Here is a 26,860-nt window from a genome sequence, read left to right as displayed (position 1 = left end):
TTCCAACAGACCCACTGTCACAAGAGGTGGGACGACATCAGCCGTGCCAAGCAAGTGGCAGAGATGACCTTGGGGATGCTACCACGCACAGGGCATTTGGCACGGCGCAGCATGACTCCACTGATGGGCCGCATCTTCGCAGTGACTCATCCAGACCTGGATGCACGTCTGAAGGAGCATCAGCAGCAAGGCAGGGGTGGTGAGTATCTGGGGAGGGTGACTTTTGCTGGGAGTGGATGCATGTGTACAGGGCCTGTGGCACCGGTGACCCATGTGATGTGCGTGTGTTGCTGTGATGTGCTGTGTAATGTGAGTGGCTGCTGGGATGTGTGGTTGTATCAGGCATTGGCCCACCCTGGCCTTACTAAGCTGAAACTCCCTGCTGTACTTTCGCATTGCCAGATGGGTTAGGCTCCACATGGTCATTCATCATTGGGATAGTGTGGGGAATCTATAATGGGGTGAACTGCAATGTCAACTTTCTGAGTGTGACTTCATGTATGCCTACTTTGCATGCACCATGATCGTTGAGGCACACACATCTGACAACAATGTGTCCCAGATTACCACATGGTGCTTGCTATGGCCTACTTGGCATTGTGGACGGTCATGTCCTAATAGGTGTGTGTGTTGTCCCCTCCTGTTCCGTGAAGGTCTGTCAGTGGTAATAAGTGTTATACCCACAGCATGTCCCTAGGGCAGGGCAAGTTGGGGGGGGCACTCCATCTACGGGCAGGGTGTAGTGCTGTGTGGCATCAACATGGCTCATTCATGGCAGCTATTCTGCGTTACAGGCATTGTTGTGGTCTATGTAGTGTGTTGCTGCACAATGATTGCAGGGTGTGGTGGTTACCATGTTGGTTTGGGGCTCTCCTGTACCTCATTTATTTGAAATCGTGTGACCAGATGATGACACTTACCCAACCCTGTATCTCTCTCTAATGCAGATTTGCAAGAGACCACGGAGGAACATGAGCCAGAAACCAGTGGTGGCGAGAGTAGCACTACAGCTGCAGCGGAGGCCAGTGACACAGAGCCCACCAGCACATCTGAGGGGGACAGAAGTATGCAGGAGAAATCCGTGGCTGAGACACAGAGTACCATATCATCTGATGCCAGCGGGGATGCATCCATGATGGCAGGCACAGGGGATGGGGAGTCTGCATCTTCATCTACCACCAAGCGGCCAGTGCCCAGCCTCCCATCCACTTCCTCTGGTGCTGCCCGTATCCGTGTCACTTAGAGGGGACGAGGTACATTCACACCTGGCACCGCTGCCCCTGCACCTGTCCCCCTGCTGCCCTCAGTGCAGAGTGTGTAGAGCTCCTGCACCAGCTTTGTGTGGGCCAGACCGCTCTGCTCAATCCTTCAGTGACTATGACAAGAAATTAGGCCAGGTGATTGCATACAATGAGGGCATACACTCTGACGTGGGTGGGCTACACCGTACAGCCCAGGCGTTGTCATCCACAGCCCTCCAGCTTGCCAAGACACTGTTAGCCCCACATCACCTGGGGCTCTGTCACCAGAGTCAAGTGGGCCTGCTGTTCCCGACACACAGCCAGGTACAAGTCCACATGACAGCCAGGAGTGAGTTGACATCACCCTCATACGCCTGTGCCTCATACAGGTGTGCTAGTCCTTAACATTGTTTAGAACATGGGTGTGTTGCTGGCCCTGTTGCTCTGCTGTGCTGTACTCTCCCCTGTGTAGCCTCTCATGTACTTGCTGACTCACCTGCCATGGACACTGGCCCTGTTGCTCTGCTGTGTTGGCCTCTCACCTGCAATGGACACTGGCCCTGTTGCTCTGCTGTGCTGTACTCTCCCCTATGCAGCCTCTCATGTACTTGCTGTCTCACCTGCCGTGGATACTGGCCCTGTTGCTCTGCTATGCTGTACTCTCCCCTGTGCAGCCTCTCATGTACTTGCTGTCTCACCTGCCATGGACACTGGTCCTGTTACTCTGCTATGTTGGCCTCTCACCTGCCATGGATACTGGCCCTGTTGCTTTGCTGTGCTGTACTCTCCCCTGTGTAGCCTCTCATGTACTTGCTGTCTCACCTGCCATGGACACTGGCCCTGTTGCTCGGCTGTGCTGTACTCTCCCCTGTGCAGCCTCTCATGTACTTGCTGTCTCACCTGCCATGGACACTGGGCCTGTTGCTCTGCTGTGCTGTACTCTCCCCTGTGCAGCCTCTCCTGTACTTGCTGTCTCACCTGCCATGGACCCTGGCCCTGTTGCTCTGCTGTGTTGGCCTCTCACCTGCCATGGACACTGGCCCTGTTGCTCTGCTGTGCTGTACTCTCCCCTGTGCAGCCTCTCATGTACTTGCTGTCTCACCTGCCGTGGACACTGGCCCTGTTGCTCTGCTGTGCTGTACTCTCCCCTGCGCAGCCTCTCATGTACTTTCTGTCTCACCTGCCATGGACACTGGCCCTGTTACTCTGCTATGTTGGCCTCTCACCTGCCATGGACACTGGCCCTGTTGCTCTGCTGTGCTGTACTCTCCCCTGTGCAGCCTCTCATCTACTTGCTGTCTCACTTGCCATGGACACTGGCCCTGTTGCTCTGCTGTGTTGGCCTCTCACCTGCCATGGACACTGGCCCTCTTGCTCTGCTGTGCTGTACTCTCCCCTGTGCAGCCTCTCATGTACTTGCTGTCTCCCCTGCCATGGACACTGGCCCTGTTGCTCTGCTGTGCTGTACTCTCCCCTGTGCAGCGTCTCATGTACTTGCTGTCTCACCTGCTATGGAGACTGGCCCTGTTGCTCTGCTGTGTTGGCCTCTCTCCTGCCATGGACACTGGCCCTGTTGCTCTGCTGTACTCTCCCCTGTGCAGCCTCTCATGTACTTGCTGTCTCACCTGCCACGGAAACTGACCCTGTTGCTCTGCTGTGCTGTACTCTCCCCTGTGCAGCCTCTCATGTACTTGCTGTCTCACCTGCTATGGACACTGGCCCTGTTGCTCTGCTGTGTTGGCCTCTCACCTGTGCTATGGACACTGGCCTTCCTGTTTGTGTTTCACCTGTGCATAGTATCTTGCATTTGTACATCATTTTGTGCCTTGCTGTTGTCTACTGTGCAATATGTGAATAAATACAGTTATTTCTGTTGTGTGTTTTGTCAGTGTCCTTGCTGATTAAAGTTCTTTTTCTGTGCCCCATGCTCTATGTATCACTTCAACATTGCAAGGCTCTTTGCAGGCATCAGATTTTTAGACAGGGGTGACAAGGTCTTCAGTCCATTATGACCCTGATACTAGTGTAATCTGTGATGGCTATTTTACCTGCCATACACTTATCCTCTTAGTGATTTGCTATTGTTGGCTACACTGTTCACATGTCAGGTTGGGGGACACTGCCAGCACAGGGTGTGATGCTGTGCAAAGGTTTTGAAGCAGGCTGGGATATGTCATGATGTATGTGTGTGGATTCCTTTATGTGTGCCCAGCCGTGTATGTGTATGGTCATCTTGTCTTGGCCCTTAGTCCTGGTAACATGGCCTACATGAGATGCGTGTTCTTGGGTGTAGCAAAGGTGTGCAGTGTGAAGGGTGTACGTTTGTAGTAGATGTATGTGTGCCCCTGTATTGTGAGAGACACACATGTGTCACCCAGGAGTTTTATGCCTGTTGTTTGCTTTGTCTTGCTCTGTGTAGAAGTTTGTATGCACTTGTGTGAGCTATTTGTAGTACACTGTGTTGTGTATTGGTGTGTCCATGCTGTTGTGTGTGACTCCTCCTTGTTGTGTTGGTAAGTTTGAAGTGTGCAAAGTGTGTGAGTTGCCCATCAGTGTTGTGTTTGATTGATCCTCAATGTGTCTTGGGTGTGTTTGTGTAGACTGTGTGGCCCTGCTGCTCCACACTGGCATTGTGTTTGTGTTTGTCATGCATTGCAGGCACATGGTGGTTTTTCTCCTCCTGTATGGCATGGTGTATGTGGTGTTACGCCATCCCCTATGTGTGCCACGTGTGCCTTGCCATTGTGGGTCTTCCCTCCCTCTATTTGTGTGTGGTACACCCCTTACATGTCTGCTACTGACATGCAGGCTATTTCACTTTGATGTCAGCTGTCCCCTTGGTTTCCACGTGTGTGTGCCTCCCCATCACTTCATTTGTGAGCTTGTGCTTTGTGGTGCAGTTCTTGGGCCATAAGTGTTGTTCCACTCTGGACATTGCTACAATGGTTTATGTGTCCTGTCCTTGTGCTATTAGTCATTCTGTAGTGGTCATGTGCACTTCAGCTGTGTGTGCTGCCCAGAGCTCTGGTGTAGATGGCTTGGCTCTTGTATCCCAGAGTGGTGCATGTGTAGTTCTTGTGTTGGATGTGTGGGTGTTGGCTGTGGTATTGCTTCAGTTCCTGGGTGTGCTGTTGTATTTGTGCAGTGCTGATTTGTGGTGTGTGTGATGAGGTTGTGTCAATCATGTGTGTGTGTGGCTGTTGTGCTTGTTATGCACACACTGCTTGTTGTGCATGCAGTGCTGTGTGTATGTGGCCTTGGCATTGCCTGATGTGCATCCCCTGATGCCTTGTGGTGTTTGTTGATTAGGGTTTCATGTGCGTGTGTGTTTGTCCAGATGCACTTCTTGTGTGATTTGTGTTATGGTGTGTGTGTTTTGTTCCTGAATGATGATGTTGTGTACTCCTGTAGTGTCTGTGCTCCCATTGTTTTCCCCAGTTTGGCTGACAGGGTATGTCTGTTTCTGTTGGAGTTCAGTATGTATTCCTGTAGTGTTTGTGTGTTGTTCTTGTGCAGGCATTTGTTGAGGCATCCCTGTGTGTGTGTTGTGTTTGTGGCTACACCCAGGGTGTGTGTTTGTTTGTGTGTGTATGTGCTGGCAAGGATTGTGAGCCTTCAGTGTGTGTGGCACTGGTGTTGTGTGTTCCTTGTCAGCCACTCCTGCAGTGGCTGTCTCCTTGGTTTGTGTTGTGTGGTGCAGAAAGTGTGTATTGTGCTTGTTGTTGCAGTGCTTGTTGGTGTGCATGGGGGTGCACGGGATGGGCACCTGGCCTGTGACTTGATGGGGTGTGTTGATGTGTGGTTGGGGGTGGTGTGTCCCTATGGTGTTTGTGTCCTGCCCATGCCTTGGAGTGGCCCTGCCTTTTGCATAGTGCGCATGTGTTGACTGCGGCGGTGACGTGACCGGGACCGGGACGTTGCTGCTGGTTGGCAGATGATGTGTGTCCCGGATGCTGAGGGGTGCCTTGTTGTCAGGTGGGTCATGTGTGGGTGCCCTTGTGGATGTGTTGTGACCCCCAGCAGGGTGTCTGTGTGGTGATTGGACCCTGTGTGGGCCTGTATGTTGTGTGTTGCATTTGTGTAGTTGCGTACCTGCGGCGGCGTCCGCGGCCGCCCATCTGACGATAGTGTTGTAGGAGATACATCAACGGATGCATGTGGAGGGCTGGGTCCATGGCGTTCATGACCGGGTCTTGGCTATCTTGCTCCGCTGTCGAGTTTCCGCCTGCTCAGGCTGGGCGGTGTCTCCGCTGAGGTGCGTCTGCTTGTTTGGGCCATCCTAATTTGTCGAGCGGGGCGGACGTCATTCGGCACGGTGGTGAGTCTTGATTGGCTCCCACCGCCGCGGTGGTGGGCACACTTTGATGGCGGTGCGCGGCGCTCCGCGGCGGATGGGAAATAAGCTATGTTTTGCTATCCTAATGTGGCGGACGTGAGTACCGCTGCTCGTGTGCGGAACAATCTGTTTTTCCGTCCCGCCACCACCGCAGTGGTGCCACCGCCCGACATCCTAATGGACCCCTTAGTTTTATGAGTGGGATTTTGTGTTTATAGGGAAGAGGGGGGGAGTGTTTGAATATAATTTTTAACAAATAAAAAAAAAAAATTAACAAATAAATACAATTTATCAATTTAATTTTAGGAGTGGGATGTTGAGTTTATAGGGGACAAGTCTGGGTAGTGTAGTAAATATTTTAATATTTATTAAATTCTTTTTATAATTTTAACAATTTGCTTATACATTTATAATAGTGTTTTATTTTTAAATGTTAGACTGACGGTGTGTAATTGGATGTTATTTACATAATATTGTTATTAAAATATTTAAAAAAGAATTTTTCATGAAAGTTAATCAAAATATGTTGTTTTAATAGTGGATATTTTAAAATATATTAATATCATAAAATATAGTTTATTATTATGTTGAAATATTTAATATTTTAAATTTCACGTATGTTAATAATTAATGATTAAAACATTTCGATTGATGACATTTATTTTTGAATAATTAATATTAAATACTTATTTTGATTTTATGAAAAACATTAAAGAATAATATTTATAACATACTTTATAGAACTTATTAATACTCTACAAATGAATATTAATGTATTACAATAATTTAAGGGGTAATAAATTATTATGTATAATGTAAAAGAAAAAATATGTATGGAATTAAGAGGCCTATTAGGATGGCGGATGGACCTGCGTCCGTCAGCCACCCCGAGGTGGAGGGACCGTCAGCAGGGGCAGCGGCGGTCGCTCCGTTGCAATTAGGAGGGTGGCGGTCACACATCCCGTACCTTTAACCTTGCGGCGGGTGCTGTTTGAAGCAGCACCCGCCACAAGGTTAAAAATGCATGCTTTGCATTTACATGCACAAAGCGGCTAGCACCGCGCGGTGCCTGCCGCTTTGTGCATGTAAATGCAGTGGGGTACCATAGGTACCCCCCATGTGCACCCCAACCCCCCCTTCACCCTGGGGGCCCGCAAGGGGCCCCCAGAAGCAAAGTTCCACATGCTTTTCCACGGTGGAAAAGCCGCCGCGGAAAAGCATGTTTAAACACACATCCTAATTTGGCTGACGGTGTCTTGGAGACATCGCCACCAAATAGCGCTCAACACCCCGCGGATCAGCGGCGGTTCCCACCGCCATCATAATCTGGCGGTGGGTGTTTTCTGTGACCGCGGCGGTGAATCCGCATCCTCCGGGCCGGCGGTGGCTTCCACCGGCCCGGAGGATGCGGATTCACCGCCATCATAATCGACCCCATAGTCATTTAAAATATATTTTTTTATAGTTACAGTTTTGTGTAATCTAAAAATATGATTATTAAATTTTATAATTATTGAGAGTTATTTAAATATTGTAAATATTTGTAAATGTTTTATTAAAGGTAATTAGTTTAATGTACAGTTTATTTACAGACATATATTTTATTTTAGGGGGAATAGATAATTATATATGTGTAGCGTCCAAGATCTTTCCCTGATTTAATACTAACTGGTGTGGGAATAGTAAATTATATATGTGTAGTGTCCAGCATCTTCCCATATTTAATACTGACTGGAGTGGGAATAGTAAATTATATAGGTTTAGCGTCCAGCACCTTGCCTCATTTAATACTAACTGGAGTGGGAATAGTAAATTATGTATGTGTAGTGTCCAGCACCTTCCCTAACCTAGTGGGCTTAGTACGATGGTGGCGCCTGCCATGTGGTGCAGTGACATGCCAGGCAAGCAATTTTAACAACGCTGCGGGTGCTGCTGTAAGCAGCACCCACCACAATTTTAAAATGCGGAATGCAACCACCAGGGTAGCAGTCGCATCCTAATTTGTGGTGAGGGACCGCAGCATGTCTGGCGGCGGGTCCCAACACCGGGGGATGGCGGGCGGACTTAGGTCCGCCCGCCATCCTAATTTGCCCCTTAATACTACCTGGTATGGGAATAGTAAATTATATAGGTTTTGTGTCCAGCACCTTCCCTCATTTAATACTAACTGGAGTGGGAATAGTAAATTATATATGTGTAGTCTCAAGCACCTTCTCTAACTTAATACTAACTGGAGTGGGAATAGGAAGTTGTATATTTGTAGTGTCCAGCACCTTCCCTTATTTAATACTAACTGGTGTGGGAATAGTAAATTATTTTTGTGTAGTGTCCAGCACCTTCCCTGACTTAATACTAACTGGCGTGGGAATAGTAAATTATATATGTGTAGTGCCCAGCACCTTCTATGAATTAATACTAACTGGAGTGGGAATAGTAAATTATATATGTGAAGTGTCTAGCACCTTCCCTAACTTTATACTAACTGGAGTGTGAATAGTAAATTATATAGGTTTAGTGTCCAGCAACTTCCATGATTTATAACTAACTGGAGTGTGAATGGCAAATTATATATATGTAGTGTCCACCATCCCTGACGTAATATTAATGGTAGTGGGAATAGTAAATTATACATGTGTAGTGTCCTGTACCTTCCCTGACTTAATACTAGCTGGAGTGGCCATAGTAAATTATATATGTGTAGTATCCAAAACCTTCCCTGAGTTAATACTAACTGGAGTGGGAATATTAAATTATATATGTGTAGTGCCCAGCACCTTCTCTTATTTTTTACTAACTGGTGTGGGAATAGTAAATTATATAGGTTTAGTGTCCAGCACCTTCCCTGATTTATAAATAACTGGAGTGGGAATAGTAAATTATGTAGGTTTAGTGTCCAGCACCTTCCATGATTTATAACTAACTGGAGTGGAAATAGCAAATTATATATGTGTAGTGTCCAACACCATCACTGATTTAGGGCCTAATATTAATTGTAGTAAGAATAGTAAATTATATATGTGTAGTGTTCAAAACCTTCCCTGAGTTAATAGTAACTGGAGTGGAAATAGTAAATTATATATGTGTAGTGTCCAGCACCTTCCCTGATTTAGGGCCTAATTACGATGGCGGCACCGTAACGGAAAACGGGACCGACCGCCAGAGGAGCGGTGGTCCCGTGGGGCTAATTAGGATGCGACCACCACACAGGCGGTCGCATCCCGCATCTTTTACATTGTGGCGGGTTGTGCTGTAAGCAGCACCTGCTGCAATGTAAAATTTGCATGTTGTGCATTGGCATGCACAACGTGACAGGCACCTCGCGTTGCCTGCCACCTTGTGCATGCCAATGTAGAGGGGGACCCAGTGCAGCCAACCCCTGGGGCCCACAACGGGCCCCGATAGCCATTTACTGTATGCCTTTCCATGGCGGAGTCTCCGTCATGGAAAGGCATACGCACCGCAGGCATCATAATATGGATGGCGGTGCCTGCAAGGCACTGCCACCATATTGTATGCATTTTCCACCCTGCCTGCAATCCGACCAGCGGAAATGGTGCTGTACCCCACACCATTGTAATATGGCAGGGGGTAAATGGTGGGCGGGTGGGGAAAGATGTCGGGCGGACCGCCCAACATCATAATGGGCCCCTTAATACTTAGGGGCCTATTAGGATGGCACGCGGACCTGGGTCCACCCGCCATCCTAGCCGGAATGGGACTGCCCACCTACCATGCTGCGGTCCCACACCCCTGATGATGGTCTCATCTGGCATTTTAATATTGCGGCGGGTGCTGCTTCCTGCAGCATCCGCCGCAATGGTAAAATGCCATGTTGTGCTTTTCTATGCACAACGTGGCAGGCACCTTGCGGTGCCTGCCACCTTGCGGTGCCTGCCACCTTGTGCATGGACATGTAGGGGGTACCATAGGTGCCCCCAATTCCCCCCCACCCCGGGGGCCCACAACGGGCCCACAAAGCAGGTCCCTGCCAGCCTTTCCCTTGTGGCATCACCGCCAAGGAAAGGCCCTAAAATCCAAGCATTACAATATGGATGGCGGTGCCTGCTAGGCCTGGTGGAAAAGCGGCGGACCTACTTTCCGTCTGCCACGATAACCTCCGCCATCATGATAGGGCAGTGGGTAATTCACGTTACGATGGTGTGACGGTCAGTTACGTCATCGTAATCACCCCCAAAGTGTAGTGTGAATAGTAAATTATATATGTGTATACTTTTGTGGACTTAAAATATTTATATAGTGTGTAGTGGGAATGTGAGTGAATTATAACATTTTAAAATGATAATTAAAACAATTATATAAAAAAGTTTACTAAACATATATTAATTTTAAAAAGTACATTGCATTAAAACATATATTTTTTTAAAGTATACATTCATTGATAGAGAAATAATCAGAAGTGTAAATTTTTGTAATGATATTTATTTTTCGTCATTGATGTAGTAATAGTAAAATAACATTTTATTTAATGCATAAAATACATTAAGAGAGAAAAAAAGCATTATCTTTATTTACACATAACTGATTTTTGAAATGTTTATATTTTCACATATAATAAATTTGCAGAAAAATATATATAACATTGGTACATTTTTATATACAGGTATGTATATTTTGTGACAATAAACAAATTTGTTTTACATTTATTTATAACATTTATTTTATGAAAGAAACGATCCGCCTGCCATTTCCGTCTGCCCGCCTAACATTTCCCCCCGCCATATTACGATGGCGGTGGGGACCCAGGCGGACGGAAAGACCGTCCGCCGGTTTTCCGCCGGTAGGCAATAAGCCGGATTGCCTACCGGGAGGAAAAGTCCTGCAAAACCTTCCAGGCACCGCCATCCATATTACGATGATGGCGGTCTCATGCCTTTCCATGGCAGAGACTCCGCCATGGAAAGGCATGTGAAGAATGCCTTTGGGGGCCCGTTGCGGGCACCCAGGGTGTTGGGGGTGGGTGGCTGCACTTGGGGCATGGTACCCCCGACATTTACATGCACAAGGTGGCAGGCACCACACAGTGCCTGTCACGTTGTGCATGCAAATGCAAAACATGCCCTTTTAACATTGTGGCGGGTGCTGAATACAGCACCCCCCGCCACAATGTTAAATGTACAGGATACGACCGCCATGGTGGCGTTGGCATCCTAATTGGCGGTGTGTGACTGCCGCACCACTGGCGGCCTGTCCCAGCACTGCTAGGGTGGTGGGCGGACTGGAGTCTGCCCGCCATCCTAATAGACCCCTTAGTATTTGGTTACATATATTGTACAAATTAAATAATATAAAATTTTTATCATTTCTTATACAAGTTAACATTTTAAATGTATAACAATTTTGTAACATTTACTAATAATTTTTAATTAATAATATTGCTGTATAAAATATTAATAATATTAATTATAATATTGATTAATTTTTATATAAACATATTTTACATTTGTTACATTTTGTACATATTTTTAATAAGTATTGTACTTAATATAAATAAATATGGAATAATAATAATTATTATTATATATTTTATAATATTTAATATTATATTTTTACAATGTAGAAACAATGTTATTTAATTTTTACCATAGAAGTAAAATGTTGTATTTTTAGAAAACATTTTACTAATTTATTCATTAGTGTTTAACTTGTTTTTGAATTAAAGTGTTAATTTTTCATAATTTAAACAGCCATCTTTGTTTTACTGTTAGTATTTTGTAACCGCGTACTTTTATTTTGGGTTATTTCTGAGGGGACAGCCTTGCGGTTGGAAACTCTGTCGCGTTGAGGAAGGTAAGTGTAAATTTCTTTAATTAAACTAACGTTTTACTTTAATTTGAAGGTAGTTAGGTGGTAGGTACTCTATCTAGTCTTAGGTTTTTGCAATTATTTTGAGTTTTATGTGTAAGTTGGATTTTAGCGATATGTCAACAGTTAGCGTGTGGGGCATAGTTTAGAGAGGTTAGGATATGTGGAAATATGTGTGAATATGGTGTTAGGAATGTTTCTAAATGTATTTAATTATGGTATATGTGTATGTTTGTGTGGGTGGGATTGTTTTTCTATTTTTTACAGGTTTTCGGGGTTGGAAGTAGCCGTTCGGAGAAGATTGCGTTTTTTAAATTAAGAAGTGTTTATTAGTTTCGTAAACTAATATTTATTTAACACATTCTTAATTTTTCGGGTTTTCCTGGAACGTTTATTTTTTATGGTTTATTCCAATTGGATTATCAAACTTGGATTGATTTTTAAACAGATGGATTTTTTTCATTTTTTTGGGGCCTTTTTTGGACAATTGTTATTATGAAATATGTGGATGGATTTACAGGAGTTGGGATATCCTTTGTTTATCTACGGAAAAGGTAAGTTAATTATATTTATTATTGTGGGAGGGGAATGTTAAATAAGTTATTTTCTTGTTTGTTATATTTTCTGAAATAAAATTAAAATGTCAATATATATTTATGTTGTTGAAAAATGTATATGTGACAAATTAATTATGTTTCTGAAAATATAAAAATATATTATGTATATTTTTTAACTGTTTTTGGAGATAAGTATTAGTATTCTTGGTGTATTGCTATGTTACAGTAGGCTTTTGGCTATTGTTGATAAGTATTCTAGGCCTCTTGTTGTTGGATAGTCTCTTACTTTACTTTTTAGGTATTCAAACATTTGTTTAGTTTCTTTGGTAAGTTTTGGGCCTATTTGGGTTACAGATTGCTCCATTCTCAGTTGTTGGTAGCTCTGTTCTTTTTGAAGGGAGAGTAGGAGTTTATTTAGAGTAGGTGTACCTCTGCCTGTTGTTGCTTGGAAGGCATATGCCATCCTTCAACATCATTGTTTGTTTTGGCTTCTTTATTTAGTGTGCTAAGGTATAAATGGAATGTGGTACTTGGGTAGTCTTCTGTGTCCTGATCTGTTGAGTCCTACCCACGTATCTTCAAAATAATCTAAAAGGAGACGTCATTTGTGTTTGTTTCTTTGGTAATATGGACTTTCTAGTAATAGGTTGTAGTGTTCGGCCACGTCAGTAACTGGGACGTAGGCCAGTGCTACAAGTTTTTTGACTTGGTATGCAAAAGTGTTGTCAGTTGCCACCAGTGGCGACCGTCACGCAATCGTAACTTGAATTACCCACCGCCATATCACGATGGCGGTGGGTACACTTGGGGGATACCTATGGTAACCTCCTACATGTCCATGCACAAGGTGGCAGGCACCGCACGGTTCCTGCCATGTTGTGCATGGAAATGCAGAACATGGCATTTTCCAATTGTGGCGGGAGCTGCAGCAGCACCCGCCGCGATATTAAAATGCCAGATGTGACCGTCGCGGTGGCAGTCGCATCATGATCCGGGGTACGGGACTGCTTGGCAGGCGGGCGGTCCCGTTTCCGCCATCCTAATAGGCCCCTTTATGTTGATTTCTGTGGGTGTCTCCATAGACATTGATTGAAATGATAGTAGCAACCCCGAATTGCTGTATGTGGGTAGCATTTTAGGATTGCATTTATCATTGCTTGTTCAAAAAAAATAATTATTTTCGGTGGGAAGTAATTATTGGGTTCTTGTTTTATTTTGTTCAGGATTTCCATATAGGTAGAGTTTTTTTATTAGGGAGTAAGGTGTAGATAAAAGGAATGTTAGTGTTTTGGTATAATGCATGAACAGTGTATAACTGATAAAATGGTTTGGAACATATTTTAAAAGTCCCATCCATCCTCCATGTATCTGATTGCTGCAGTTTTATTAAATTATTTGCAGTAGCAAACATAATATTTATTTTATATTTGCATTTATTATCGTAAAGAATACAAATATTGCTAGTTCTGGGGGAATCTCTACCTCTTCAAACGTTTTTGGGTCAGGTGTTTTAGTTGTGGTTGCTTTTTTGTCTAGCTATTATTCCTTTTAAGGTAGCAATAGAGGGCATTTGGGCAGAAGCATGTTTGGGTACTCTGAGCAGCTGTTGTTTTAAAATTTATGTGGTGAATCTCTCAGAGCTAATGCTAGCTTCTTTTATGTTATCTAGAGCATTTCTAACTTCAATTTCGGTCACATTTGGGGGGTGGTTATGTTCTTTCACATATGTAACAGTTGTTTCCTGCATTGTAGCCCTCCAATAACATTTATTGGAATAGTGTTACTACATTTTCAATTAACTTTTAATCCACTTTGTTTTTCCTGGGTATAGACGTACCCCATGTAACATAGTAACAGCTTTCCTTTTTGAGAGGTAATAAATTGGACGCCTTCAGTCATTGTGGTCTTTTTAATGCTAAGAGAAATGTATATAAAAATTACAAAAAAGAATACAGTACACATTTTTAAGCAACATATATATGTTGTTCTTGATATACTTACAATGTTGAGTTTGATTCAAAATGTAATGCTGATGCACTTCCTTTAGTGTTTTATTTCAGATATTTTTATCATGCTTCTGTTGGAAGAAAAAAAGATAATTTTAATACTTTTGTTTTATTGTGTACTGGGTAGTGGGGAATTTGCGAGAAAATGGGATTTTGGCTGGGTATTTTAGGTAACAGTTTAGTATAAAATATTGTTATACTTACTTTATTTCTGAGTTTATTCTTCACGCTGTTCTTGGATTTTTTGTATGCTTTGAAAAATTTCTGTAGAGGAGATATACATTTACAAGATAGATATTAGTTATTTTTTTTTTATAAATATTTTGTGTTGAAGAGTAGTAGTAGAGTTACATTTTAAATGGATTTTCCCTTACTTTGTGCAGTTTGAAATCTTTTTTCTTCAATGAAGTTCTACGGTCTGGCAGCAATCCGGCAGAGTTTCGCCATCTTTTTTCTTGTATGTTTGAGGTGTCAAATAACCATTATTTTCTCGTTGTTTATACAGTGTTTATTTAATCGATTCTTTTCTATGATTGGTGTATTTCATTAGTGTGAGCCTTTTATACGTTGTGGTTTATTGTTTTAATTGTTTGGGCAGTTGTTTTCCATATATGGAAAGCGCTAATTAAGAAGTTGGTAGTGTTACCTTTTTTTTAATCCATTTAGTCTGTTAAATGTGTTTTATGTTGTATTCGATGTTGAATGCTGTGTGCCTATTATTTAATTATATTTGAAATATTAATTATTAGTGTGTTTACTAAGTATTTTATTATTTTATATTTTAATATATCAAAAATAGATCTTATTACATTTATTTTGTATGGAGTGCTTGTTTATAGTTAAATAAAAACATTGGGGTAAATATATGTTGGAAACAACAAAAACAAGATATTCTGTAATTGAGAAAGAATTACTGGCTTGTATGTATACGGTGTCAAATTCTAGATTTTTTCATGTTGCAAATGTTTCCTAATTCGTACTAGTCACAAGCCATTAGTAAGCATAGTAAGTAAATACAGCACTGATAAGGTGTCTCCACGTATTACCAAATCGGCATATAAGCTGCACGAATATGTATTTGGTGTTGAGTATCTGCCAGGAAAGTCTAACGTTACAGCTGACTACTTGTGTTGTTTTCCTTATGATGACAATGATGAAGATGACATCATTGAGATGAATAATGACTTGGCTGTTGCTTACTTGTCAAGTGAATTGGAAATTATGAATGTGGTTAGTAAACAGCAGTGGCTCGAAGCTCTGTGATGATGTTGAATATCATCTTGTGTCTGATAACATTGTTAAAGGATAGCCTAAAGAAAAGATGGAAGATTCTTTGGGACGTATTGGAAAGTTAATGATGAATTAACACTTATAGGAACTATCATTATGAGAAATTATAAACTGGTACCTCCTTCAAATGTAAAGGACAAATTTCTCAGATTGGCCCCTAAGGGTCATACAGGAATGACAGGAACAAAAAAAAGAGATTAAGGTCTGACTACTGGTGACCGCAGTGACAGCTGGTGACATTTGAAAGTGGTAGGGACTAAAAGTTTGGTATGACTTTTATGTAGTGAGCGACGCGAGCAAGCTTAATGGACAAATGTGTGGTCCGTACTGGGTCCTCCTCCAGAGAGAAAATTTAAAAAAAGATAGGCATATGGTGCATTTTAAAGCAAATTAATGTAGTGATAAAACAAGGCTTATAAAGCAGTGGGAACTTATAGTCTTGACATATTAAACACATTAAAAACTGTCCTATACCTTACTGCATTAATATGTTCAACAGTCAAACCCCCAGGGATATTGCGGCATAAATTTGCAAATTTTGCAGCACAAAAACTGACATTTTGCGACATTATTGCAGCACTTTATTTTACTCGTAATCATTCCTTTTCAGTCTTAAATCAATGGAAACTATTTTAGCAGAGTATTCCACTTTCAAATAGGCATGTTTAAAGTGTCTGAGAGTATTTGTTACTGAGAGGGAAAGGGGTCCCAGTGAGAAATAACTAATTACCACAAATGAAATAATAATAGTGACACTTAATGAATCTACAATGTTTTATTCACAATGTAGACATAACAGGATATAGTATCCAAGAATGCTCATTTTGAAAAGGTTGAATAGTGCCCCTGGGAGTAAGGGAGAAGTGATAAAGTGAGGATAGTGCTGGTAGGGAGTAGTGACAGTAAAATCAGACAATAATCTGACACATTTATAAGTCAATTGAAATGTACAGACGATCATGAATCCAAATATATCACTTAAAAAACCACATGCCCCACGTAGTACATTATATGTAACAGTTTCAAATGGGGGGCTGGAAAATAGAGGACAGTTGTCGACGTTTCGACCCACAGATGTTGCAGGAATTAGTGGAGCCCTTGCCGCGGGGTCTTCATCAGGACAGGATGGGGACTAGCAACCTATTAATATCAATAATTGGGTACAGATTACTAAACCCATTCAAATCATACCATAGTTAGATTATTTAGATTTGCACACAATTGGGGAGAGCATACCTAGTTATTCGGTGCTCATTTATCATTGTAGAGAACCTCCGTGTGAAGAACATGAATTCCTGAGGGGGTTAAACAAACAATTTCAAGTATATTAAAATTAATGTGCTGAAAATGGAAAATCACATTGACAGCTTATACTTTATGTGGACAGATAGAAAATTAAGGACTTACATCTTGAGAGAGAGTTCAGTATCGGTTAATCGGTTATCGGCATGATAATTATTATCTCAATGCTCCATTCCTCCCCAGTGGGTGACTCCCAATTTACTCCCAGCGCCTGTTTACTACGTGGGGACGACCTTAACCGATACTGAACTCTCTGGTAAGCTTTTGCGGACGCATCTCAATATAGATACCTGTCGGGGTCTCTTGTGTAAATATTAATGTAGTTCCCTTATGCCTTCAGATAAATCTTCGGATTTCCAGTGCCCAGCGTCCCAAGCCTGTTTTCGATTCCCGCCATAACGCTAGTGGTAACAATCAAGATGTAAGTCCTTAATTTTCTATCTGTCCACATAAAGTATAAGCTGTCAATGTGATTTTCCATTTTCAGCACATTAATTTTAATATACTTGAAATTGTTTGTTTAACCCCCTCAGGAATTCATGTTCTTCACTCGGAGGTTCTCTACAATGATAAATGAGCACCGAATAACTAGGTATGCTCTCCCCAATTGTGTGCAAATCTAAATAATCTAACTATGGTATGATTTGAATGGGTTTAGTAATCTGTACCCAATTATTGATATTAATAGGTTGCTAGTCCCCATCCTGTCCTGATGAAGACCCCGCCGCAAGGGCTCCACTAATTCCTGCAACATCTGTGGGTCGAAACGTCGACAACTGTCCTCTATTTTCCAGCCCCCCTTTTGAAACTGTTACATATAATGTACTACGTGGGGCATGTGGTTTTTTAAGTGATATATTTGGATTCATGATCGTCTGTACATTTCAATTGACTTATAAATGTGTCCGATTATTGTCTGATTTTACTGTCACTACTCCCTACCTGCACTATCCTCACTTTATCACTTCTCCCTTACTCCCAGGGGCACTATTCAACCTTTTCAAAATGAGCATTGTTGGATACTATATCCTGGTTATGTCCACATTGTGAATAAAACATTGTAGATTCATTACGTGTCACTATTATTATTTCATTTGTGGTAATTAGTTATTTCTCACTGGGACCCCTTTCCCTCTCAGTACCTATATGACCCAGGTGCCAGTGCCTTTCATTGGGTAAACCCCCTCTTAATACCCTACTTCGTGCAGACACTGGTCTGCGAGGTTCTTTTCTTGGCTGAATAAATTTCAGTATTAGCACACCATGGTCGAACGAGAACTACTCTCCTATTCGGAAGAGTACATCGAGAGACTTTTGGAAAACCCGGACAATATCTTTCTATCCACTAATGTTCCAACTATAGACTTTTCTCTTAAAGATAAAATATTGCGTTTAGAACGGCTGGAAAAGAAACTGGTCCGTACCCGCTGGCACGGTCATCTGCTAACGAGATACCTCAAAGAAAATATCATCCCTATAGGTCCACAAATCAAAATTGAACCAGCCATCTTCGTCGAGGTACCCAAGTTTAAGGAAGGTTTCAGCCACGTGGCGAATAACTGCTCACGCCACTGGATGGTGTTGGATGTGGAAACCGCTGCTGAACAGATCCAACTCATCACAACTGAAATCAGGACACTGAAAGCAGAAATAGCAGCTGATGCCAACTTCGCCAGCGCAAAGGAAACCCTAAGCAATTTGGAGGCATCGCTAAAAGACTTCGATCTCACTACACAAAACCGAAAACTTGAGAAACTTGCTAGAGATATCAGGTTATACGACAAGAAGAAAACGTATCCTTATCTTCAAGAAGATTACTATCGTCAAGATACACAAGGTCGGTTTACCAATAGAGGACGTGGGAGCTACCGGGGTAGACGCAACTTTACTACCTTCTCCGACTCATCCTACAGCTCAGAGGGAGAACAAGAGCAGGCCGGTCCAAGCCATTCCTACAACTACCAAGACTACGGATACCAACCCCCTCAATACAATCCTTTTTTAGGACAACGTCAAGGGCCATGGCGACCCCCGAGAGGGAGAGGCAATTATACAACGAGAGGCCAACAAAGGGGTCAAAGTCAGAATACCAGCAATTGGGATATGGGACTCGGCCAAGCTCAAAAACAGGTCCACTTCCAACAGGAGCAGCATGGCGAGAGAGTGACGCGCAACAAGACGTATCGGTGGTAGTCACTTTACCCACCTCCAACCCTGTTGTTAATATCTCTGAATATTCTTTAAATGATCAGGAATTACAAGTACTCAGCAAAGGATTATCCTATGTCCCTACCAACAGACCGGATCAGTTCACAGTACGAACCGAAATTTTTAAATTCTTCAGAAAGATCAGGTTGAAATACTTCTTCAGAAACGCCGCTCCATACTCCAATCCATCTTACACAGGCCTTAGGATTCCATCTTCCTTTGTCCCTCCATCTTGTACTATGTCGCACAAAATCCTCGCTTATGAGGCGGTGGTGTGGAGAGATGTTAATGAAACATTACTTGAAAAAACCTTCACTAAATACAACACAAGTAGAACGGAAAGAGCGGCACTCCAATCCCTTGCCAATAACACCCAGGTTGTCATCAAACCAGCGGACAAAGGCGGGGCCAGTGTAGTCCAAGACGTATCTAAATATGAATCTGAGATCAATCGACAACTGATGGATGGCATTAGCTATCAACAACTAAGATCTGATCCATCAAAATCAATAGCTCTGGAAATCCTGGAATTAACAAAGGAAGGTTATGATCAAGGCTTCTTGTCCAAAAATGAGTTGCCCACGATTAGCCACCATTTACACACTTCCAAAGATCCACAAAAGCATGGTGGACCCACCCGGGCGTCCCATCGTCTCCGGTTGTGGGTCTATACTCAAACCATTGGGCAGATACATTGACTTCTTCCTGAATCCCTTGGCTGAAGCAACACAGACATACCTGAGGGACACTCTCCATACCATCAACATTGTTGAAAACCTACCTTTTGACTCCCAGCATCAAATTCTTGCTACATGTGATGTACTCTCTCTATACACCTGTATCCCCCAGGAGGAGGCTCTTGTAGTTATAACCAGATGCTTACAACAGAGACCGGCGCCTATGCAAGTACCAACGGAATTTATTATTGCTCTGCTCAGGATAGCGATGACGATATACTTTATTATGTTTAAAAACCAGTTCTTCGTTCAGACCCAAGGTGTGGCGATGGGGGCTCCTTTCGCTCCGGATGTGGCTATTCTGTATATGGCAGCATTTGAGGATGACACCGTCCTGTGTGTGCACAACCCATTCAGAGATCACCTCTATCTCTGGATGAGATACATCGATGACATTTTTCTAATTTGGAATGGTGACCAAACAGACTTGACATCATTTCACACATGGGTAAATCATCAGTTACCTCACCTCCAATTCACGATCCAGTCAGACAACCATACTGTGAACTTTCTGGATATTACTATCTATTAAGATCAAGGCCGTTTGCTAACAACACTTTATCGCAAACCAGCAGAGCGTAATTCGCTACTACAGTATAGTAGCCATCACCCCCGAGCTTTACGCGACAATCTGCCATTTGGACAGTTTTTACGCATCCGCAGGAACTGTTCCAACAAGGAGCATTACCTAGAACAATCTGATGACTTGTCAAATCGTCTTCAACAGCGTGGGTATCCAAGACGACTAGTTACTAAAGCACGAAAAAGAGCTTGGTTCTACCCTCGGGAACAACTACTGGTTCAAAAAGACCATGTCACCCAGGAACAAGACAGAATAGTCTGTGTCACTACTTTCTCTACTAAGAGCAATAAAATTAAGCGTATCATAAATCATCATTGGAAACTCATCTCAGATGACATCAACCATACAGGTACTCCATTACACGCTTTCAAAAAAGCGAAAAGTGTGAAAGACTATGTGGTACGCTCTCTTCTACCTACCCCTGACGAACCCACCATAACATCATTATGGAATCTCCCACCAGTAATTGGTCATTTAAGATGTGGCCACTGCAAGGCTTGTGACACAACTATCCAGACGAAGTAATTCCAGCACAATGAACGGAAGGTCCAGCTAAAATCACTCAGTAACTGTAACACCTCAAACATAATTAATGCAATAGTCTGCCCGTGCAACTTAATCTACATTGGCCAAACACAACAGAGGGCTACAATGCGAATCCTACAACACATGAGTAGGATCAGATGTGAGGTACAAGGCGCACCCCTTGTAGACCATTTCAGATCGGCTTCTCATTCAGCTGATAGTCTCCAGTGGGTGATACTTGAAAAAGCGATGTTAGGACCTCGCGGAGGGAACATTGTAAATATTCTAAACACCCGCGAGCTTAAGTGGATGTTCTTCTTTAACTCGATACAATCAGGTCTTAATGAACATGATAGTTCATTTTCTCAGTTAGCCACTCTGCCTTAATACTTTCCCAAGTACTATCCCAAATAACTGATATCTGTGTACTTATCGGACATGACATCCATGGGTCTTTACCGTCATGTGACAGGAACACCTGGTATTGGTCACTGGTGTTCATATGTTTCTATGCTCAGGCATGATAGACAACAGCATTACAATGAATGTATTGATGTAACCTTTGGCACTACAATATGGCCCTACTATCGTAACAATAGCATTGTATTGAATGTAATGATGTAAGTTTTACGAATCCTGTGGCATGACAATATGGCCTTACCATCTTGTGATAGGTACGCCATCCCGTACATGTAAATTTTCCGCAAATCACGCTCTATCAGCTATATGTCTAAAAATGCCAATGTATTCGTCCACTCTGGATACGTCCACTCATAAATTGTCCGTAACTCTTGGATTTGAACAATTAACAAACTCTGTATTATTGCTATCACCTATCACAACAATATGAATTGGCTCCTTTACGATACTTTAAATGATATTCCACCATGGGGGTATTTACCCTCTCCTTAATATTGTGTATTGAATCATCGCGATCATTTAACTCATGATCCGATTCCTCTAATATCAATCCCTATTATGTGTGAACCGCGCGGGTAATTACCCTCTCTTCAATATTTTATATTGGATCATCGCGATCATTAATTAATAATTCATGATCCGTTTCCTCTATGGCCGCAATATCAATCCTTACTAAGTCTGAACCACGCCGAGTCTGTCTATAGTCTGTCTACAATCTTTACTCGGGATTCAGGGTCATGTGACTCCGTTCCCTTGGTTACCAACTAAATAGGAAGCTAGCCTGCCATTACTGAACCTGCCGTGAAGACGCCGGTTTGATTTACTCCTCGGTAAGCACGCCCGACGCTCCGGCGTTCCTCTTTACTTCTTAATCATTCTTTGCCAGTCCAAACACGAGCATGATAATTATTATCTCAATGCTCCATTCCTCCCCAGCGGGTGACTCCCGATTTACTCCCAGCGCCTGTTTACTACGTGGGGACGACCTTAACCGATACTGAACTCTCTGGTAAGCTTTTGCGGACGCATCTCAATATAGATACCTGTCGGGGTCTCTTGTGTAAATATTAATGTAGTTCTCTTACGCCTTCAGATAAATCTTCGGATTTCCAGTGCCCAGCGTCCCCGGGCCTGTTTTCGATTCCCGCCATAACGCTAGTGGTAACAATCAAGATGTAAGTCCTTAATTTTCTATCTGTCCACATAAAGTATAAGCTGTCAATGTGATTTTCCATTTTCAGCACATTAATTTTAATATACTTGAAATTGTTTGTTTAACCCCCTCAGGAATTCATGTTCTTCACACGGAGGTTCTCTACAATGATAAATGAGCACCGAATAACTAGGTATGCTCTCCCCAATTGTGTGCAAATCTAAATAATCTAACTATGGTATGATTTGAATGGGTTTAGTAATCTGTACCCAATTATTGATATTAATAGGTTGCTAGTCCCCATCCTGTCCTGATGAAGACCCCGCCGCAAGGGCTCCACTAATTCCTGCAACATCTGTGGGTCGAAAAGTTGACTACTGTCCTCTATTTTCCAGCCCCCCATTTGAAACTGTTACATATAATATACTACGTGGGGCATGTGGTTTTTTAAGTGATATATTTGGATTCATGATCGTCTGTACATTTCAATTGACTTTAAATGTGTCAGATTATTGTCTGATTTTACTGTCACTACTCCCTACCTGCACTATCCTCACTTTATCACTTCTCCCTTACTCCCAGGGGCACTATTCAACCTTTTCAAAATGAGCATTGTTGGATACTATATCCTGGTTATGTCTACATTGTGAATAAAACATTGTAGATTCATTAAGTGTCTCTATTATTATTTCATTTGTGGTAATTAGTTATTTCTCACTGGGACCCCTTTCCCTCTCAGTACCAATATGACCCAGGTCCCAGTGACTTTCATTGGGTAAACCCCCTCTTAATACCCTGAGAGTATTTGTTGGCAGCAAAATGTTTTACATGTTGCTGGCAGCTAATCATGGAACTTGCAGGACTCTGGCTTCCACAGTAGTGATATGGCCCAAGGAAAATAAAGATCCCAGGGCCAATTATAACTCTCTACTTTTAAATTGGCTTGCCCGCGAGAGTCTAGGACACTCTTCCAAGCATAAATGCACCCCTGCTGGGTCCCGAAACAAGAAGAGAGGGGATGCGTTGGTGCCCAATACCGCTCCCTGGTTCCTGTCGCCTCTTGCCCCAGAAGAGGGTTCCGGCACCCCTACCCTGACCAGTGGTATCAACCCTTCCGCTCTCCTGCCACCGACCCTGCTTACAAGCCTACACCATGGTTTGCCGTAATCCGATCCTCTATCTGCTGGTCATGCACTTAAAACTGCACTGGAGACAACAAGTTGCACATGTGATTATACTGACTGGCCCTCTCTCACCCCCACCTTCCTAATACCAGCAACCCCTCCTCCAGGGCAGAAGACCTAATAAAAATAAGTGAGGGGACTAAACAAGTTAGGTAGTTTGCAAGTGACATCATGGCACCTGCCACCATAGCACATGACGCCACAACGTGTGGCATTGCACGTGGGATCAAAGGAAGTGATCTCTCTGGAAGTGACATCACATATTAAGACCTCAGACATAGGTTTATCAGGTATATCATGAGTATATTTAAGTGCATTTTGAGATTTAACAAATTAGATTTTGCTTTGGGCTTTCTCCAAATAAGTGGTGCAATCCCAACGCAAAATCTGGGCCTCAACAAATAACAATTCTTTTCAAAACCTTACCACATAGAATTCGGCAACAAGGAGTAGCATGGCAGTAAATCTCCTCTGCTTAATTAGTTGCAAAGTCTAAATTTTAAGTTAAAGCATTTGCTGGAGAGATCTGTGTTTTGTGTAGTCCCAGATTTGCAACAAAGTACTATAGAAGGTTAATATGTCTCCTGCAAAGCATATCATGTAACATGCAGATGAAAGATTTTTATTTTATGGAGCTAGGTAAGTAAGTTACTACTTTGAACACAGAGATCATTTCATTAATTGCAGTCCATAAATTATAATCCTTCTAAAATAGCACAGTGAGCTGTGAAAGACATGTGACTACTACACCTTATAACGCTCACTGACTCATTGTCGGAGGTATGGGTGTAAACAAAATCTAGGAGGCCGGATGAGGTGCTAAATTTTGACTGGTTTATTGGTTATTTATTTAAAGAGTTTTTATATAGCGCTGGCTAGACCCGAAGGTATCAGAGCGCTTTACATGTGAATCAACAATGTAACAAAGAGATCAACAATTACACAATACATCAAAAAAATAGGGAATACATTAGGAGAGGAAGAAAGGAGAGAGAAAAGTAGTGGAGGGGGCAGGGGAGGTGAGAAAGGGAGGATAAGGGAAGAGACAACAAGGAGAGACGAAAGGAAGTCTGTCTAAAGACCGACTGGGTAGGTGACGACCTAGGAGGGAATCCACGGCCCATCTCCCCTATAGCTAAACCAGGTAGCTCCATCGGGCATCAGACAAAATAGTTCAGTCTCAATACATTGAGAGAGGAGAGACGGAGAGACTTAAATAGAGAGAGGATGCGGGAAGAGACAACAGGAGAGACTAAAGGTAGTCTGTCTAAAGACCGACTGGGTAGGTGACGAACTAGGAGGGAATCCACGGCCCAACTCCCCTATAGCTAAACCAGGTAGCTCCATCGGGCATCAGACAAAATAGTTTAGTCTCAATACATTGAGAGAAGAGAGACGGAGAGACTTAAATAGAGAGAGGATGCAGGAAGAGACAACAGGAGAGACTAAAGGAAGTCTGTCTAAAGACTGACTGGGTAGGTGACGTCCAAGGAGGGAATCCCCAACCTGTCTCCCCTATAGCTAAACCAGGTAGCTCCATCGGGCATCAGACAAAATAGCTAGATCTCAAATGATGAGGGAAAATTCACAGAAAAACAGTGCGGGGACTAAGGGCCAGGACAGGTGGGGGCAAAGGTCAGTAGCAGGAAAGTGGAGAAGAGTAGAGTGGGGAGGGGTAGTGGGTAGGGGGAGGAGAGAAATGAGGTCAGGAGAGACGCAGGAGGGTTTGATGCGGCCGTCATTTTAGGCAGGTACAGGCAGTATTTCAGGAACGATCACTGTGTGGGGTGACTTCATCGAAGCTTTGTTGTCTTACGTGTCCCTGTAGGCTCTGAAAACTCACTGCATACCACTGTTGTTTGGGCTTGGCCATTGTATTCGTGTTGGCCCCTTTACATGCTTTGTGCCACACTGCCAGGTTCCATGTCATGCCATGCCAACTCGTAGACTTCAGGGTTATCATTAGAGCACACGTATGTCAGAGGGAGCAGGCATAAGTTCTCCAGGACAGTCAGGATGAAGTTAACATGTCCCATAGCGGACTGTAGTGTAGGCAGATAGGCACTGAAAGCACAGCTATAATGTAGTCTATAAAGTGGAGCGGTAAGCCACCCCAGAAATAGCAGTGCCCATGTAGATCCCCAATCAAAAGGTAGTAATGTCTCCTACCACCGCACTTGTGTAATTTCAGTGCTCAGATCTACGTTGCCCTTTTTTTCCACTGAGTTTACCCCCAGCTTCCTGTGTAATCTCTTTCGGCACCCCCTCTGTGCTGCACCCTCGCTTTCTCCACCGCTTTGTGTCTTGTGCCAGGTCCGTCGCTCCTCTTGTGCATCCTCCGTGTTACGGCAGTACTGCTGTTCGTCCTCACTCGGTTTCCCTTACCTTTCTTTTTTTTAATAAGATATTGCTGCTTTACCGATGTGTTTCAGGACGTCCCCCTTTGTGGTCGCCGTTACGCTCCCCCATGCGGTGATGCAGCCACCGCAGTCCCCTGAATGTTCTTGGTTTTTTTTCAGTGGCCTTTCTCTGTGTCTTTATGGGTTTTCGGCGTTTCTGTATTGTCCTGGTTCCCTTGTGAGTCTTGATCATCCTTAGTTCTGTTGTTTGTGTGTTGTTTCATCTTCTCTCTCTTTCTTTTATTTTCCAGGTTCTCATGTGGAGGATGGACACACCCCAGGAGGATCGTGAAGAAAGGTGAGAATGAGGTGAGTACCCGGAGGTGACTTTCTCTATTGTCAGGATGGGCCTCCACCACACCGAGTGTGTGACAAAAAATCAAAAAAACACTGTATTGGAAGTGAGGCAGGGTAGGAACTAAACAAAGTAAAAGAAAGAAGAATGTTGCACACACTGAGGTCTTTCTTTATTCCTCTTTTCTCCTTTCTTTGAATCCCTCACATATAATGTTTTTTTTTCCTTAGGGGTTTAGGGCCTGATGTAGGTAATTCATATTTACCGACTCTTAAATACCGAATTTTACCGATTCGGTATTTAAGAGTCGGTAAATATGAAGGGGGGAGATGTAGGTATTTCCAGATGTGGAAATACCGAATCGTTAAAAATCGGTATTTACTGATTCGGTAAATACCAAATCGGTATTTCCTATTGATTCCTATGGGCTGTGAAGCCCATAGGAATCAATGGGAAATACTGATTCTGTAATTACAGAATCGGTAAATACCGATTTTAGCAAGGGTGCAGGGGGTGTCACTTTGACACCCTCTGGCACCCCAAAAATTGACATGTGCGCCATGTGGCACACAGACATGCCCTAAGGGCATGTCTGTGTGTCACATGGCATAGGTGTGCATGCACACATGTGCATGCACACCTGAATTCGGTATTTTAACACCCAATTGGATTGGGTGGTAAAATACCGAATTTGTAGGGCCTTTGGGACTCTGAAGAGTCCCACCTACATCTGAGATTTCCTGATTCGGTAAAAATACCGATTCGGTATTTTACAGAATCGGTAAATTTACCGATTCGGTA

At 43.1% G+C, this 26,860-nt stretch overlaps 1 long non-coding RNA gene across 1 annotated transcript in view; it reads left to right on the top strand.

Moving 5' to 3' along the window:
* Positions 1–26,860, top strand: part of LOC144766844 (uncharacterized) — a 286,937-nt gene that overhangs the window by 28,217 nt on the left and 231,860 nt on the right. Inside the window, exon 2 of the long non-coding RNA XR_013597949.1 lies at positions 26,016–26,073. This is a non-coding gene — a long non-coding RNA (uncharacterized LOC144766844). The remainder of the gene's footprint in view (positions 1–26,015; positions 26,074–26,860) is intronic.

This window comes from Lissotriton helveticus, chromosome 7 (genome assembly GCF_964261635.1).
Source record: "Lissotriton helveticus chromosome 7, aLisHel1.1, whole genome shotgun sequence".
Lineage (NCBI taxonomy): Eukaryota > Metazoa > Chordata > Amphibia > Caudata > Salamandridae > Lissotriton > Lissotriton helveticus.
This window is presented reverse-complemented; position numbering and strand designations above follow the sequence as displayed.